At 36.8% G+C, this 16,777-nt stretch overlaps 2 long non-coding RNA genes across 2 annotated transcripts; both read left to right on the forward strand.

Moving 5' to 3' along the window:
* Positions 1-3,564: 3,564 nt before the first annotated feature.
* On the forward strand, positions 3,565-5,910 carry LOC141630118 (uncharacterized). The gene is made up of 3 exons (XR_012537438.1): positions 3,565-3,721; positions 3,819-3,926; positions 5,713-5,910. It is a non-coding gene; the product is annotated as an uncharacterized LOC141630118 (long non-coding RNA).
* A 3,783-nt stretch (positions 5,911-9,693) lies between these two features.
* On the forward strand, positions 9,694-12,115 carry LOC141630145 (uncharacterized). Its single transcript, XR_012537442.1, has 3 exons — positions 9,694-9,851; positions 9,949-10,056; positions 11,775-12,115. It is a non-coding gene; the product is annotated as an uncharacterized LOC141630145 (long non-coding RNA).
* The last annotated feature ends 4,662 nt before the right edge of the window (positions 12,116-16,777 follow it).

The following is a 16,777-nucleotide window of genomic DNA, read 5'->3' on the forward strand; positions in this document are numbered from 1 at the left end:
TTTGTTGGGCTTGCTATGTTTGACTTGTTGGATTCACTACATTTTATTTGTTGTGCTAAATATATTCCATTCCTTGGGCTAGTTGTGTTTCACTTGTTGGTTTTATATGATTCGTATGTTGGGCTTAGCATGTTTCATTTGATGGGCCACATATAATTTGTGTATTGGGCTCATAAATGAGTCCTTAAGTTGGTCACATTTTATCCCGTAAATTTCACATAACGTAAATTATTCATTATCGCTCGTTATATTATATTTAGCCGGCATGTTAAATCACGAAATGAAATATTTATTTATATGATACAAGTATGAAAGAATGATTATAAATAATTACTTGTAAAGAGTCGTATTCTTGTAGAAATTCCATAATACCATCGTATGTGCTTGACATACATTTTTGCCGTGCTTGTGCTATTCTGGCAAGCACAGGTTTGACCTACTTGTGCTGTTCCGGCAAGTACGGCTTTTAGCCACTTGTGCTGTTCTGGCAAGTGAGTCTTATCTTAGTCTTTCCGCCACTTTCGTGCTGTTCTGGCGATTGGGGTACTCGGTCTCCTTAGTAGTCGAGTCTTGGGGACGTGTTGTGCTAGCGCACGTCGAATCGGGATGTACACCCGAGAATCTGCAGATTTAGACTAGGACCGTATTATTATCGTAGTCCTACCCGGGGAAATTATAGTCTAAGAGTGATAAATGTCTTCCATTATTTGGATGGTTACCTTGGTCATATCTCTTTGAAATACGTGCTTGTGGCTAAGTGGTCATGTTTGGTTCCTTGTCTTTCTTCTCCATATATTTACTGCTACTTATGCCTCCTTGTTTATTCCATCATCTCTCTTATCCTTGCTGGTTTCAGCACGTATGATCCCATGTTTAGTTATAATTCGTTTCACTCATATCTTATCTAATATGATTATTTGTTTATGTTCTTTGTTATGTTCGTTTTGACATTTTGTGGCCGGGAGAACCTTGAGTTACTCTCCACTGACTGTGGCTTTCATGTTTACATGAATGACAGGTTTGTGATGAGGCATTTGTAGGGTTAAGACGTGTGGGCTAGCGAGAACTAAACCTTGGACTAGTAGTTGGTTTATTAGGATTGCTTAGACTCACCATTTATCATTTTGTCATTCGAGGGATATATTTTCCCTCACCTTTGACTATCGCATTTGTATAATTTAATATTTACTTTCGCATTCTTTATTTATGTTTTAGATTTTAATGAACCCGCGCTTTAAATTTTAAAAGTTTCAAATTTTTCCTATTTCCGTTTGAATTTATAAGTCATATTTTCCGCGTTATTGCGGGGGTTTACAGTTGGTATCAGAGCCTATGTTGCTCTCGACGCACACACGTGTACCCCAAATTTAAATTGAACTGGAACTTGAATAATGAACGAGAGATGGGTAGAAATAAGGACCTAAGGTGGTAGTCTGTAGTGTGTTTGCTCCTTGTTAGTGATACGTGCATTTTATAGCCTTTTTAGTCTTATATTGCACGTATTTCTATGCATTTCTGTACTGTTATATATTGCAAAATGCCCCGAATTGGCTACTTTGGTTTGTTTTGTCTGATTTGCAGAAATGAACCTGAAAGTGGTGGAACCGTACTTTATTCGTCCTATTTAGCATGCATAATGAGGAGATGAGAATGTTAGAGCAAGTGATATGCCTTGGAGTGCGTGAAGAATGGTCAAGGAAGCGGTTAAAGACAACTTAAGAGGCTGATCTGAAGAAAAGCACTCGATCGAAGGGTTATAGTGTTTGATCGAGTTGTGTGGAGGACACGAGAGGTTGATCGAGTACTTTTGTGTACTCGATCGAAATGCTGAATACTGGAGTTCCTCGATCGAGAGCTTTATTTGCTCGATCGAGAGGAAAAGCTAGAGAAGACCTCGATCGAGTGGTCTGAATTCACTCGATCGAGAGGATTTTAGTCTTACGCGGGCTTTAGTGACCCGTGATACTATTGTTTTGTTTAAGCTTTGTTTTTCCTATTTAAGCATACGTTAATTAGGTCATTAGATATCTTTTTCATATACTCTTTCTCTACTTTTGCTTCTAAACCTACTGCTTAATCTCTTAATCTCTTACTTTGCTTGTGGATTGATCTTTACGCCGGATTGCTTTTAATTGTAATCACTCTTTCTTCCTTGATCTTAATCTTATTTACTTTAATCTTTGTTTTCTCTCTATTATTTCAACCCTAATTTAGTTTATGCTTAATTATCATTATTTCATCATGCCTTTGATTAGTACACTCGTCATTGTTATTGTTGACACCATTAATATTATGAGTCGCTAATTCCTTTAATGTCGGTATTAGGGAATCCTTGGTAGAATTGTGACGATGTAGCAAATAGACTAGACGATTTATTTGTGAGAACCTGTCCCATAGCAATTTAACTGTAATATCAACTTAGTTGAGTGCACGCTTCTAAGTTACCTTTAATCTGGTTAATTTTACTCCTGGATCGGAAGATTGGATTAAATAGACCTGCTATGAATAGTAGACTACCCTAATGAGGACGGAAGTTAAATTAGTGGAATTCTAGGATAGAAAGTGGACCGGAAGGACCTTTCCTGTATCCTTCTCACAGTAGATTGTCTAGGCTATTAGCAACTGAGTCGATAGACTACCATGGTGAACCGAAATCGTGGCATGCTTTCTCTTATTTGATTATCTTTATCGTATCTTCTATCTTTATTGCTCTTGTTTAATTCCTCTTTCCCTTAATCTTTTATTAGTTTAGAAATCAATAATCAAACCCCCATTTTGTGTCCCAATAGACGGACCTTTAGCAGATATCTTGCCTCCCTGTAGATACGATCCCGATTTTCCTAGCTATATTAGTTAGAGACCAGTTGGTTATTTTTGGTAGGTATACGATTAGCCTGTCAGTTCGGTTCTAACATATTTGTTATTTGTCAATCATTGGTTCTTGTACTCGTGGATCGACAAACCATGAGCTTACCCGTGTCGCGATCAAGACTTGGTGCCTATTGCCGAAGATTGTAGATTTGTTCAACTTTTGAAGAATGATTCTTCTTCCTTGAAGATTTTTTCCGTTCTTGTGTACCTTGCCTTGTTCTTTTACTTCTTGATGCTTATTTTGTAACGCCCCGTAAATTTCGGACCGTTAATATATTTCAGAAATAATTTATTAATCAAAATAAAAGTGATAATTAAGTATTTTAAGTAAAAATAATTTAAAGAAATATAATTTTATTATATTTTGAAGAAAAGTATTTATTTTGATAGTTTCGAGATGTTTAAAAATAGTTTAAACCGTGTAAAATCTTTTATTTCGAAATAAGGGCGTATCGGGGGGAAAATGACAATTCGTTTGAACGTTGGGTAAACGAAATTGGAAATGGGTCGTATGAATACTCAATTTTATTGTAATCTCGTGTTTAAAAACTTTGGACTTGACGGAATTTGCGTTTGACTTACGGATTTAATTATTATCAAGGCAAATCAAACCCGACTCGTAAATCCCGACTAAAAATCCCGACTCCCTCCTTCCTTTCTTCCCTTACCCGGCTGCTCCCCCTCCCCTTTCCTTTCTTTTTCTGAAATTGTTGTTGTTCATCCTCTAAAAACACCCAAAACTCCATTTTCATACACATTCAAGCTCAAAATCGTCATAAATCCTTCGTTTCTTGTCCGTTTTTCGCGAAATTTACCTTTCCGGAATCCCCTCGCCACGATCTACGACTTAGTATGTTCTAATTTCAATTTTCATTAAGTTATTTTAAGACCAATTTTCGGAAATTCGGTATTTTTGATTAATTATTGTGTTTTAATTGTTTATTTAGGTGAAGGATTGGAAGACGAGTTCGGGGACTCGTATATTGTAGAGGATAGCGGTTAGTTGTGGTTAGGGTTTCGGTTTTGAGGACTAATTGCTCATTTTCTAGCTTAAGGTAACATATTTCGAGTTACTCGACGAAAGATCGTCACATGTTTTTGATTTTTCTATGTTTGGTGAATTTTTATTTGGATAGTAATTTTCACATGTTAAACTTAGTTGCATGCAAGCTTAATTTGTGCCTTTTGGTAGTTTAAATTATCAAAGTTGAATTGGGGACGATTAATTAATTTTCAGACGGTCTTATAATGTATAAAAAATGAAAAAAAAAGGGAAGAAATGGTGCGGCAATGGCTGGCAAGCAGGCGAATGCCGGCAGGCCCACGGCCCCGGCCGTCTTGGGGTTGGCCCGGGTCGGTCCGTTGCTTGTTTCGCGGTTTTCCATGCTTTGTCCGTCATTTTAGGTTCATCATGGATATAATTAGTATGAGTTTACATGGTTAAATTTGTTAAGAGAATCATAAAAGTAGCTAAAAGTTATGCTAATGGTAGAAAAATTATGTTATATTGACAATTATCACAGGTTAGGATAATTTACAAAATGAAATGGTAATTAATAGGCTCAAAATGAATTTTATAGTGATAATTGTAATGTTTTGTTGATTGTGCCGAAAACTGAGCCTTAGTCCCTTTGACTGATGCGATGTCAGTTAATTGAGTGATTGGTCAGCCGCAATTTGACCCGTACCTGTCGCAGGGCTGGGGTTGCGGGTAAAAATTCGGTTGAATGAATTAGATAATCGGCCTTTTCTTGTTTTAGGCCGTTTATTATATCTCTATTTCACATGTGTAGTTAATTGAAATTAAATAGCTTCTTATTTAGTTAGTTGAATTTTAATAGCTTCTTATTTTGTAGAAATGGCCCTAGTTTCCCCTAAAGCCTTTTATATTGTTATAATTGCTAGGATTGGAAATTCGTATTGAATTCTTATTGAGGAACTGTTGGGATTGTATGCTGTAAATAGACATTTATATAGCTTTCACATGATAGAATGTTAGAATTTATGTTGGTAAGTAGGACTTTTTGCCCTCTTATGGTTAAGTGGGTGTCTTACTTGACTTGTGTGGTGAGTCTTGGGTGGTGTGGGCTAAAATATTCAAGCTGGGACTAGCTGTGACTAGGCCCTAGGTGAGTATTTCGGCCTTCATCATAGATAGGTCTTTATAGTCTCTGACGAGTATATGTTCACTGCTTGATAGCCTTTGTGTTCCTGACTAGTGGATGTTTATCCAAGTTGGGGCATGACCTCAGGTACTAATTTTGATAGTATGGGGTCAGCTTAAGTACTAGCCGACCCTTCGGTGGTGTCCTTAGGGTACTCACTTCACTTTGTTTTAAAAAAAGTTGTGAGTCTTGGGTGCGGTGGTGTGTATCCGCATGTCTAGGTCTCAAGGCAGATTTTAGGCTAGGGTTGTGTTGTCTCTTGGCCATGTTTTCTTAATAGTAACCGCTGAGCCAAGATACCGGTTCGATTACCTTCCCTACCTCGTGGTATAGACTTGAGTTACAAAGTGACTATTGACGGGACTAAGAACTTATGCCTGTCTTTGTTATATTGCCCTTTCTTGTATGGTGATTTTATGAACTGTAATAGGTGAGATGTAAGCCGGTTACAGTTGATAAAGTTTGGATTCCTATTTGAGTGATATGATTCACATGATAGATTGGTGGTCAGTTTAGGGGTCATAGGTCAGAATTACATGATAATTACATTGTTTATCATATTGCTTACATGTTTTACTACATGTTACATTAATTTTGACGACTCGTGGCTGGGAGGACTCGAAGTTACTCCCCACTGAATTGTGGCTTTCGTGTTTGTATAAAATGCGATTGACAGGTTGTTGATGCTTAGTTGGGGTCACAGACGGCTAGTGAGCAAGGAACCTTGGACCTAGTTTTGGCTATTTTATTAGTAAACCTTTTACACTTTTGGTTTGTATATAATTTGAAGGGACATATGTCTCCCTTTCTATTTTTGGTTTGTATCCTTATATTTCCGCGTCTTTAGTTATATATGTAATTTAGTTTATCAGTTGTTGCAGGGTTTTTGACACTCTTCTTGAGTTGGAATTGGTTGTGAATGGTTTAGTTAGAAAATTTTTGAAATTGCAGGTTCTTGGACTAGTTGAACCATTTACAAACATATCCTACCAGTTTTTCTGTAGAATTTACGTATATAATTAAGGTTAGATTTAAGGGTGTCACAGTTGGTATCAGAGCCTATTGCTCCCGACGCACGTTTGTGCACCCCACTTAGAATCACTTGACCTTTAAATAATAAACTTGAGAGAAGGGTAGGATGGGTAGAATTAGGATTTTATGTGGTAGTCTGTTTGTGATTGCTAATTGTTAGGTACTAATTAATTTTCTCTTTTGTAAGATGGCTCCGCCAAGAAGAATTGATGATGCTATCTTAATAGTTCTTACTCAAATTTTCCAAAACCAACAAAATCAGCAGAATCAACAAGCTCCTTCTCTTCCTCCTTCCCATTTCTCCCTAAAACTTCTTTTGTTTTTCTTTTGGTGCCTTTTTATCCTTTATTTCAGTCTCGTTGCCTATTCGTCTTTCTAATTCCTCTTCGCTCGCCTAGGTAACTATTCTTCTATTCTTTCTCCCGATTCATCCTTGGTTCGCTTCCTTCTTTTAATGAGGGTCCTTGAGGACACCTTCCTTTTATTCCGCTGGATAGTGCCCTCGGTCAAGAGAACCCGGTTTTGAGAGAATGTTTTTAACTGGGCCTCGTACGTTGGGGTGAGCGAATGTATCTTTGGAGGGCGTGGACGAGTTGAGAAATTGATTGTTTAAGGTTTGAGTTGTATAGGAGAATATAACTTGGGATCCTTTGGTTAATCATGTTAGTTGTGCTTAATGTGAGAGTTTAGTGAGTTGAGAAATACCTTGGGATTTATGTCTTTTGAGAGCTTGTTTGTTATAGGTGTTTGAGCGTGGGTACTACCTTAGCACATAAGTTGAAATGAACCTAAGCTACTTCATTTGAGAGTCTCGATATTTCTTGTGGAGAATTAAAGGTATGATAGTTAGCCCTAATTCTTGGTAGGCCATGAAAGGAATACATTAGGACATGGACGTTGCTTAATGGATTGGTATCATACTTTGGAAATAGTTAGTTTGTTAAACCTTTTGAGTTGACCAAATCTAGTATAGAGTAGCCCTTATAGACCTTATTAATCATATCTGAATTTGGGAATTTTGGTGGAAAGTTGTCGATGTAGCTCGTGAGTTCAAAGATGCAATTCTAATTTATGGTATCGGAGACTAGAAGTACAAAGTGGTGAGATGATAGTGTAAACAAGCCATGGTACTTGGGAATGACATAGCAAGTGAAGTTCGATGACGAGAATTGTAAAGGAGATACCTTGGGACTTGAATAGTAACAAATGAATTTGTGTAGTGAATTGATTTTGGCTCTTAGAACCAATTGAGTTGAGGAATACCTACCATTGTGGAGTCCTTATTAGTCTTATAATTTGGTAGACTTTTGGGGCTTTGTTGAGCACCTTAGTGATGTAACCTTATCATATCGATCATAAGCTTCGATGAGTGTTTGGTAAGCGGGAACCCTTTCATTGTGCCGCTCCTATTCTCCTTTCCTTCTCTTTAACGATCGTTGAACCTTGTCTTTATGCCAAATTTTACGTATCTTCTTCTTGCCCGAGATATCTTCTTAACTCGAATACCTCTTATTTTTGTCAACCGTTATCTTTACGGTCTGACTCCTCAGTTTCCTAACTTGTCAGATTCATGCACCCTTCAGAAATGTTTTACTGTTTCTCTATTCCCTTATCACTCCTTACCTCCTTAGTATAGTTGGTACCCTGTTGACCATGTTTACAGAGTTTGTGAGATGTGATTTGAGGATATAGGTTTGACTAAGTAGCCGAGTTTGGGTTGGGCTTTCATAATCACTTTGGATATGAGGGTTTGATAATGTATATATTATCGTGTGGGAAATGTTAAATGTGGGATTATTTGTTGGTTTTAGTGGGTGATATTGATTACTACTTGAAGTATGTTATGAGAGTGAGTGTAAGCTACATTGTTGGGAAGTCTTAGCACTTGTTTTGATAACTAGAAAGGGTAATGGTTTGGTTGACACCAATTGTTAGGTTAAAGAACATAGTTTCACTTATGGTTTTAAGAACTGGGATGTGATAAAGTGTAGTTACAATTAAGACCTTGTTCCTTGGGAATTTAATGGTAAGTAAGTTTTAGGATGTCAAATTTGAAAGAATATTCCTTGAGATGTTGATGACCATAATGGTTTGGTGATATGATTTGGTATTTTAGTTGACTCTTGAGAGTTCTTGAGTTGAGAGGGACTTAGTATTGAGAAGAATTTGTTAATCCTATAGTTCTATAGACCTTGAGGTCGCATTGAGTACTTGAGATGATGGGATGATGTTGTAGCTGAGTGTAGATCCGCTTTCGGCAATCCTTAGTAAGAAAAAGGATAGAAAACTTGAGATCCTATTGATTTTTCAGAGTTTGGGGTTGGTATGTTACTACCTTATTTTGAAATGAGAATCTTGTGGAATATTTGGGGAACTTTCTCTTGGAGTTTATAGCTGGGTATTGGGATTCTTGATTGAAGGTTTACTTTTTGAGGAAACCATAGTTGACACTAGTTGGATATGAATATAGCTTTGTTGGAAGCTATGACCTTAGGCTTGTGGAAGTTGTTTCTGAATGTTTGAGGATTTGGGACGATGAGATCACGCTTATAGTGGAATACCTTGTTTCAGGGAATAGATTAGGATGAGGTAACATAAGCAATTGAGGAAACCCTTGGGAGTGATGTGATTATGAGTTTTGTTGTTAGGAAGTTTTTGGAACCGTTTTGGGTGTTGCTGTAGTTTGTGATAAAAGTGTTTGGCATCTCCTTGTTGTCTGATTTTCCTTCTTCCTTGATCATGAGCGTTACTGCTCATACCTCTTTTCTTTACTTCATCATACTCCTCTCATAAGTTTCATGTTGGTAACCTATGAAACTCCGTCTTTGACACCCATTTAGGTTCGACTTCAATTCTTACCTCATGAAATTCATACAGCTCCTTTGATTATTATTCTTATTATAGAACTTTAAACTAAAATTTCGAAAATGCTTTTATGATTTTTAATGGTTTTAACATTAATGAGTGTTAAATCTCGTTGTTGGAGACGTCCCAATAATGGGTTTTCTCATTTATTGGTGTAGAAATATTTTTATATCTTGAGATGAATATGGATGTTCTTGTCTGATCAACAAGAGTATCACCGTTTCATTGAAAAGATACCTATATTTTCTTATAATAACTATAATTTCTCCTTCTAAGTTTCGAGGACGAAACTTTTTAAAAGGAGGGGTGATTGTAACGCCCCGTAAATTTCGGACCGTTAATATATTTCAGAAATAATTTATTAATCAAAATAAAAGTGATAATTAAGTATTTTAAGTAAAAATAATTTAAAGAAATATAATTTTATTATATTTTGAAGAAAAGTATTTATTTTGATAGTTTCGAGATGTTTAAAAATAGTTTAAACCGTGTAAAATCTTTTATTTCGAAATAAGGGCGTATCGGGGGGAAAATGACAATTCGTTTGAACGTTGGGTAAACGAAATTGGAAATGGGTCGTATGAATACTCAATTTTATTGTAATCTCGTGTTTAAAAACTTTGGACTTGACGGAATTTGCGTTTGACTTACGGATTTAATTATTATCAAGACAAATCAAACCCGACTCAGAATCCCGACTAAAAATCCCGACTCCCTCCTTCCTTTCTTCCCTTACCCGGCTGCTCCCCCTCCCCTTTCCTTTCTTTTTCTGAAATTGTTGTTGTTCATCCTCTAAAAACACCCAAAACTCCATTTTCATACACATTCAAGCTCAAAATCGTCATAAATCCTTCGTTTCTTGTCCGTTTTTCGCGAAATTTACCTTTCCGGAATCCCCTCGCCACGATCTACGACTTAGTATGTTCTAATTTCAATTTTCATTAAGTTATTTTAAGACCAATTTTCGGAAATTCGGTATTTTTGATTAATTATTGTGTTTTAATTGTTTATTTAGGTGAAGGATTGGAAGACGAGTTCGGGGACTCGTATATTGTAGAGGATAGCGGTTAGTTGTGGTTAGGGTTTCGGTTTTGAGGACTAATTGCTCATTTTCTAGCTTAAGGTAACATATTTCGAGTTACTCGTTTATTATTTAAAGATCGTCACATGTTTTTGATTTTTCTATGTTTGGTGAATTTTTATTTGGATAGTAATTTTCACATGTTAAACTTAGTTGCATGCAAGCTTAATTTGTGCCTTTTGGTAGTTTAAATTATCAAAGTTGAATTGGGGACGATTAATTAATTTTCAGACGGTCTTATAATGTATAAAAAATGAAAAAAAAGGAAGAAATGGTGCGGCGGCAATGGCGGAAGAAATTGGTCTTGGGGTTGCCCCGGCCGGTCTTGGGGTTGGCCCGGGTCGGTCCGTTGCTTGTTTCGCGGTTAAATTTGTTAAGAGAATCATAAAAGTAGCTAAAAGTTATGCTAATGGTAGAAAAATTATGTTATATTGACAATTATCACAGGTTAGGATAATTTACAAAATGAAATGGTAATTAATAGGCTCAAAATGAATTTTATAGTGATAATTGTAATGTTTTGTTGATTGTGCCGAAAACTGAGCCTTAGTCCCTTTGACTGATGCGATGTCAGTTAATTGAGTGATTGGTCACCGCAATTTGACCCGTACTGCCGCAGGTCTGGGGTTGCGGGTAAAAATTCGGTTGAATGAATTAGATAATCGGCCTTTTCTTGTTTTAGGCCGTTTATTATATCTCTATTTCACATGTGTAGTTAATTGAAATTAAATAGCTTCTTATTTAGTTAGTTGAATTTTAATAGCTTCTTATTTTGTAGAAATGGCCCTAGTTTCCCCTAAAGCCTTTTATATTGTTATAATTGCTAGGATTGGAAATTCGTATTGAATTCTTATTGAGGAACTGTTGGGATTGTATCTTTGTAAATAGACATTTATATAGCTTTCACATGATAGAATGTTAGAATTTATGTTGGTAAGTAGGACTTTTTGCCCTCTTATGGTTAAGTGGGTGTCTTACTTGACTTGTGTGGTGAGTCTTGGGTGGTGTGGGCTAAAATATTCAAGTCGGGACTAGTCGTGACTAGGCCCTAGGTGAGTACTTCGGCCTTCATCATAGATAGGTCTTTATAGTCTTGACGAGTATATGTTCACTGCTTGATAGCCTTTGTGTTTCTGACTAGTGGATGTTTATCCAAGTTGGGGCATGACCTCAGGTACTAATTTTGATAGTATGGGGTCTGCTTAAGTACTAGCCGACCCTTCGGTGGTGTCCTTAGGGTACTCACTTCACTTTGTTTTAAAAAAGTTGTGAGTCTTGGGTGCGGTGGTGTGTATCCGCATGTCTAGGTCTGCGCAGATTTTAGTCTAGGGTTGTGTTGTCTCTTGGCCATGTTTTCTTAATAGTAACCGCTGAGCCAAGATACCGGTTCGATTACCTTCCCTACCTCGTGGTATAGACTTGAGTTACAAAGTGACTATTGACGGGACTAAGAACTTATGCCTGTCTTTGTTATATTGCCCTTTCTTGTATGGTGATTTTATGAACTCGTAATAGGTGAGATGTAAGCGGTTCTGATTGATAAAGTTTGGATTCCTATTTGAGTGATATGATTCACATGATAGATTGGTGGTAAGTTTAGGGGTCATAGGTCAGAATTACATGATAATTACATTGTTTATCATATTGCTTACATGTTTTACTACATGTTACATTAATTTTGACGACTCGTGGCTGGGAGGACTCGAAGTTACTCCCCACTGAATTGTGGCTTTCGTGTTTGTATAAAATGCGATTGACAGGTTGTTGATGCTTAGTTGGGGTCACAGACGGCTAGTGAGCAAGGAACCTTGGACCTAGTTTTGGCTATTTTATTAGTAAACCTTTTACACTTTTGGTTTGTATATAATTTGAAGGGACATATGTCTCCCTTTCTATTTTTGGTTTGTATCCTTATATTTCCGCGTCTTTAGTTATATATGTAATTTAGTTTATCAGTTGTTGCAGGGTTTTTGACACTCTTCTTGAGTTGGAATTGGTTGTGAATGGTTTAGTTAGAAAATTTTTGAAATTGCAGGTTTTTGGACTAGTTGAACCATTTACAAACATATCCTACCAGTTTTTCTGTAGAATTTACGTATATAATTAAGGTTAGATTTAAGGGTGTCACATATTTCTTCTTCTAAACTCTTTTTCCTCTTCCTTGGAAGTTACTCTTGTATCCTCCCAACCTGTCCTTGGTTCCTTGCTAATCCCCCTTAAACGCCTTGTAGATATTTCTCCTTCTTTTGTGGGATGTTAATTTTGGTTGGATAATTTGGCTTTGTGGAGTTTGTTTGTGGTTGACCCATAACTCTTGGTTTTGAGAAGTTGTGATGTTGGAAGCACTTAGGTAGTGTGGTGAGACATACTTGGTGATTCTTATACCTAGTTCCTTGGTAAAATGAGTATAATTGATCGGTGGAATTCTATGTGTTAAGTGTGAGTTGCCTATGATACTAAGATTATGGAACTTGGCCTTGTTTTTAATACTTGGAATTTGAGAATTTGGTAACTCGAGTTTTGTTGCTTGGGTTTTGACATGGAGTAGAGTTTATGATGAGAGCTTGGAAGGAAACACCTCTGGGACGTTGTTGGCCATTGGTGATGAAAGTGTTACTTGGAAATTTGAGCTGAGCTCGAGGTTAGCATAGTCCGTATACTTTTTGAATGTTGTGATGATTACATAAGAACCATGTTAGGCGAGAGTTGTTGCTAGTTTTGGAATTTCATTGGGCTATTCACTTTCCGGTAATGAGGATTGGTACCCAACGCTTTTCGAATGTTATTAGAAATAGGGATCGATGGGTTTTGATCCGAATCGAGTTAGGTGATTTGAATAGTTGCCTCATCAACCTTGGTTTGGTAATAATTGTGATTCGGAGATAATAACCTTTTACTCTTAAAGTACGATGTTTTGATGATGTAAAATGTCGTATTATAGGATTAGTGAAACTTGAGTTAAGTTGATTAGGAAAAGTTGTACGGCGAACCTATTTACCTTTTGGTTGGTGGTCTTTGTAATTTGGGGAATGTGATCATCTATGCTTGTAGATTCGGGCGTGAATAAGATTTTGTTTGGAATGTTAGGAAGTATAAAGAACTTGGGATTAGGATCTTTGATTAAGGATTTTACCATAGTGAGAACTCATAGTGGTCGATAGTTGGTTATGAGTGTAGCTCTTTTAGTAGTTTTGATCTTGTTTCGTGGAAATCGTTTGTAGAAGATTTATATTTGAGAGTTATGGAATCACAATTGCGGTGGAGTGCCTTGACCCACGGGATAGCATAGGAGTAAAGTGTGTAAATGTTTTGAGGAAATCCTTGGGAGTTATGTGGTTATGAGTTTTGTGGTTAGGAAGTTTTCGGAACCGTTCAGGATGACGTTGTTGTTTGAGATTTGAGTACCTGGCATTTCGTTGTTGTCTAATTTCCCTTCTTCTTTGACCATAAGCGTTACCGTTCATACCTCTCTTCCTCACTTCGTCATGCTCCTCCCTTTAAATTTGATATTGGTAACCTATGAAACTCTACCTTTGACATCCTTGTTAACCTTACTTCGAATCTTACCCTTAGGAAGTTCTTCATAGCTCTTTTGTCGGTTAAGTCTGAATCCTCTTAGCGTACTTTGTTTTTATGATGTCTAAGTTACTTTTCATTTCATAAAATTTCTAAACATTTCAAACTACCGTTTTGGTTCGTTGTTAAAAATTTATGTTACTCTTACAAAACTTTACCTATTTTAAAAGGTTTGAAAATGAATGTTTGATTTAGTTCCCTATTTGTTCATTGAGTATAAACTTATTTATCATGATTTAAATTGCTAAACCCGAGATTTTCTTAAATTTTATCCAATTTCTATTAACTTTGATCTATTTATGATTTCTTTGTCAAGGTTTAATATTATATTTTCAGGAATTTGACTCCCTTTAGAGTTTAAAAGTGGGACCTTTATTTCTATTTTGGCTTTTGCAAAAGAAAATTTGAGTGAATTACCTTTATCTTTTGGTTTTAACGTTGATAGGATATTAGAATTCGTTATTAGAGACGTTTAATAACTTGTTCTACGCTTGTCGGCGAGTGATTTTTGTTTTAAATTTGTCTTTGACTTGGAAAGTTAGCGTTCTTGTGTGCACGACAAGAGCAATTTCGTTCCATGAATGAGACTTATACTTTTGAAAACTTTCTATAAATGTTTTTGGAAGTATTTTGATTTTTGATTTATGCAAATGATTTACTTTTTGACCTTATCTTTGATTTGGAATGTAATGTTCTTGAATGCGCAACGAGAGCACTTCTGTTCCTTTGATGAGAATCTGGTACTGTCGGAAAATTTTATTGGAAACTTTTGAAAGAATTTTAACTCTTAAGATAAGTAACCTTTTAAATGTTTTTGTTACCGATTTCAAAAGTCCAGTTCTATTTTTATATGGCTTTTCATTTCTATTTTCAAGTTTCGAGGACGAAACTTTTTAAAAGATGGGGTGATTGTAACACCCACGAATTTCCCATTTTGGCAATTATAATATTTTAAACCTTTTGATTACTTTATTTTATATTTTTCAATTTTTCAATTTAATTCACTTTATTTCAAACACGATTTTTATAAAAGTAATATGTAAAAGCTCATTTATAAAAAGATACGTATTATTAAATTGTATTTTTAAGGCATAATTTATATAAGAATATATGTATATATATTTTTGGTCAGACAATAATAGTGATAGTAATAATAATAATAATAATTCCCGTCTTAATTTCGGTCTAACATTAGACCGTCACAATCTACTTGTAAGGCTAAGTTTATATTTCGGACCAATCCGTTTCCTACTACACATACTCACATTCACCTTATCTCTAGCTTCAAATATATTATTATTATTATTATTATTATTATTATTATTATTATTATTATTATTATTATTATTATTATTATTATTATTATTATTATTATTATTATTATTATTATTATTATTATTATTATTATTATTATTATTATTATTATTATTATTATTATTTTTATTTTTTTTTTTTTTTTTTTTTTTTTTTTTTTTTTATAAAATGCGCGCAGCTTTCAATAATTTGAGAGAGACAAGGAGAGAGACAAGGAGAGGCGATCTTCATTTTTCGTCAGGTTGTGCGGCCACCTCACATTGCTGCCGGCCACCTACCACCGTCGGCCTCCTCACGACGCCGGCGTCATTAGCTTTCACCATGTCGTGCTGTTATTAGACTGTCTTTGCGAGAGAAAAGTGAGGGTGTGTGCTGCTGCCGCTTGCTCGGCCTTCTGCCACCGTCTCCGGCCAGCCATTTTGAACTCACGTCGTCAGTATGGTAGGTGTGGCGGTGTTTGAGGGTTTTTTTGGTGAGTTCTGCATGTTTTTTGTGTTTTGGGGTATATCTTTTTTTGCGATTGACTTCTGCTCCGGTGTACTTCTCGGTCTGAGATTCCCGACGGTTGGAATTACCTTCCTCCTAACGTCTACAACCACATCCTGCCAGTGCTTTGTGGTGTTTGTGTTGTCGTTTTTAGAGGCTGCGGTTTTCAGGTTTATGGCTTTTCGGGTTTTTTGCGTAGTGCACTTTTGTCGCTGTGGCTGCCTGTGCGTGTTGGCTGCTTGGTCGTCGACGAATATATGGTTGTCTCCGGCCAGTAGTATCACTGGCTTCAGGTGGTGTTGGCCTGGGTTGCTGCTACAAGCCTTCTTCTGTTTTCTTTTGCTTTCATTTTGCTTTTCCGCGTCTGCCTTTGTTTGCTATCTACCGTCATTGCTGCTGGTTGTCTGCCCTTGTTCTGGTTGTCACCGGCTACTCTGTGTGGTTGTTATTACTGTGGAGATAGAGTGGCTAGGCTGCCCCTACTTCATCCACCGGTCTTGGCTCTTAGGCGTGTTGTTCTTTTTTGTTTATCCGTGTTTCGCCGCCGCTACTGCCTCCGTAGCCTACTAGTTATTGGTGCTGTCTGGTTGTTGCCGGAGGTGCTGCACGGGTTGTGGGCTGCTCTTTTGTGTCACCAATTGTCCGGCTTTGGGTTTTGGCAGCGGTTTATTTCCATGCACGTCAGTCTTTTGCTTTGTTTTTCTTTTTCGTTGTGAGTTATGCCCGACATTGTCCGGTATCATTGCCCCTTCGTGGGTCTTTGTGGGTGCCAAGATGGTAGTGGTAATGGTCTCGTTAAAACCTCCATGATCACTCAGCTTCAGGATCGTCACTGTACTGGGAATGCTCAAGTAATCAAGCGGCAGTCTCTTTTATCTTTGTCTGTTTTTCTGGAGGCGGAGTCTACCTTTAGGTGTATGGGTATTTGGTTATGTGGGGTTTGCTATAAAACTTATACCCATCGTTCTAGGTGTCGCTATGATCGGGGGTCTATTGTGGCGGCGCCGGATTGTGTTGATGGTGTTGTTAATTTTATTCTTTATGACTTTCCCTGACCATCTGCTCCCACTTTTTCTGAGGTTTTGGAGGTCCCTGTTGGTTTAAATGTGGCCTCTCTTGATCGTCTGTTAGATGAAGAAGGAGGTTGTTGAGTTCGTTTCTAGATGTTTGTTGTGCCAAAGAGTAAAGGGAGAGCATAAGAGGCCGCAGGGTAAAGTTCAATCTTTGGATATGCCGGAATAAAAGTGGGAGAGCATCTCCATGGATTTTATAGTTGGGTTGCCAAGGACTCATAAGTGGAATAATATGATCTGGGTGATTATGGATAGACTGACAAAGTCTGCTCATTTTATCCCGATGAAAGATGCCTGGAGTAAGGTTCAGTTAG

The sequence above is a fragment of the Silene latifolia genome, chromosome Y (assembly GCF_048544455.1).
Source record: "Silene latifolia isolate original U9 population chromosome Y, ASM4854445v1, whole genome shotgun sequence".
Taxonomy (NCBI): Eukaryota; Viridiplantae; Streptophyta; class Magnoliopsida; order Caryophyllales; family Caryophyllaceae; genus Silene; species Silene latifolia.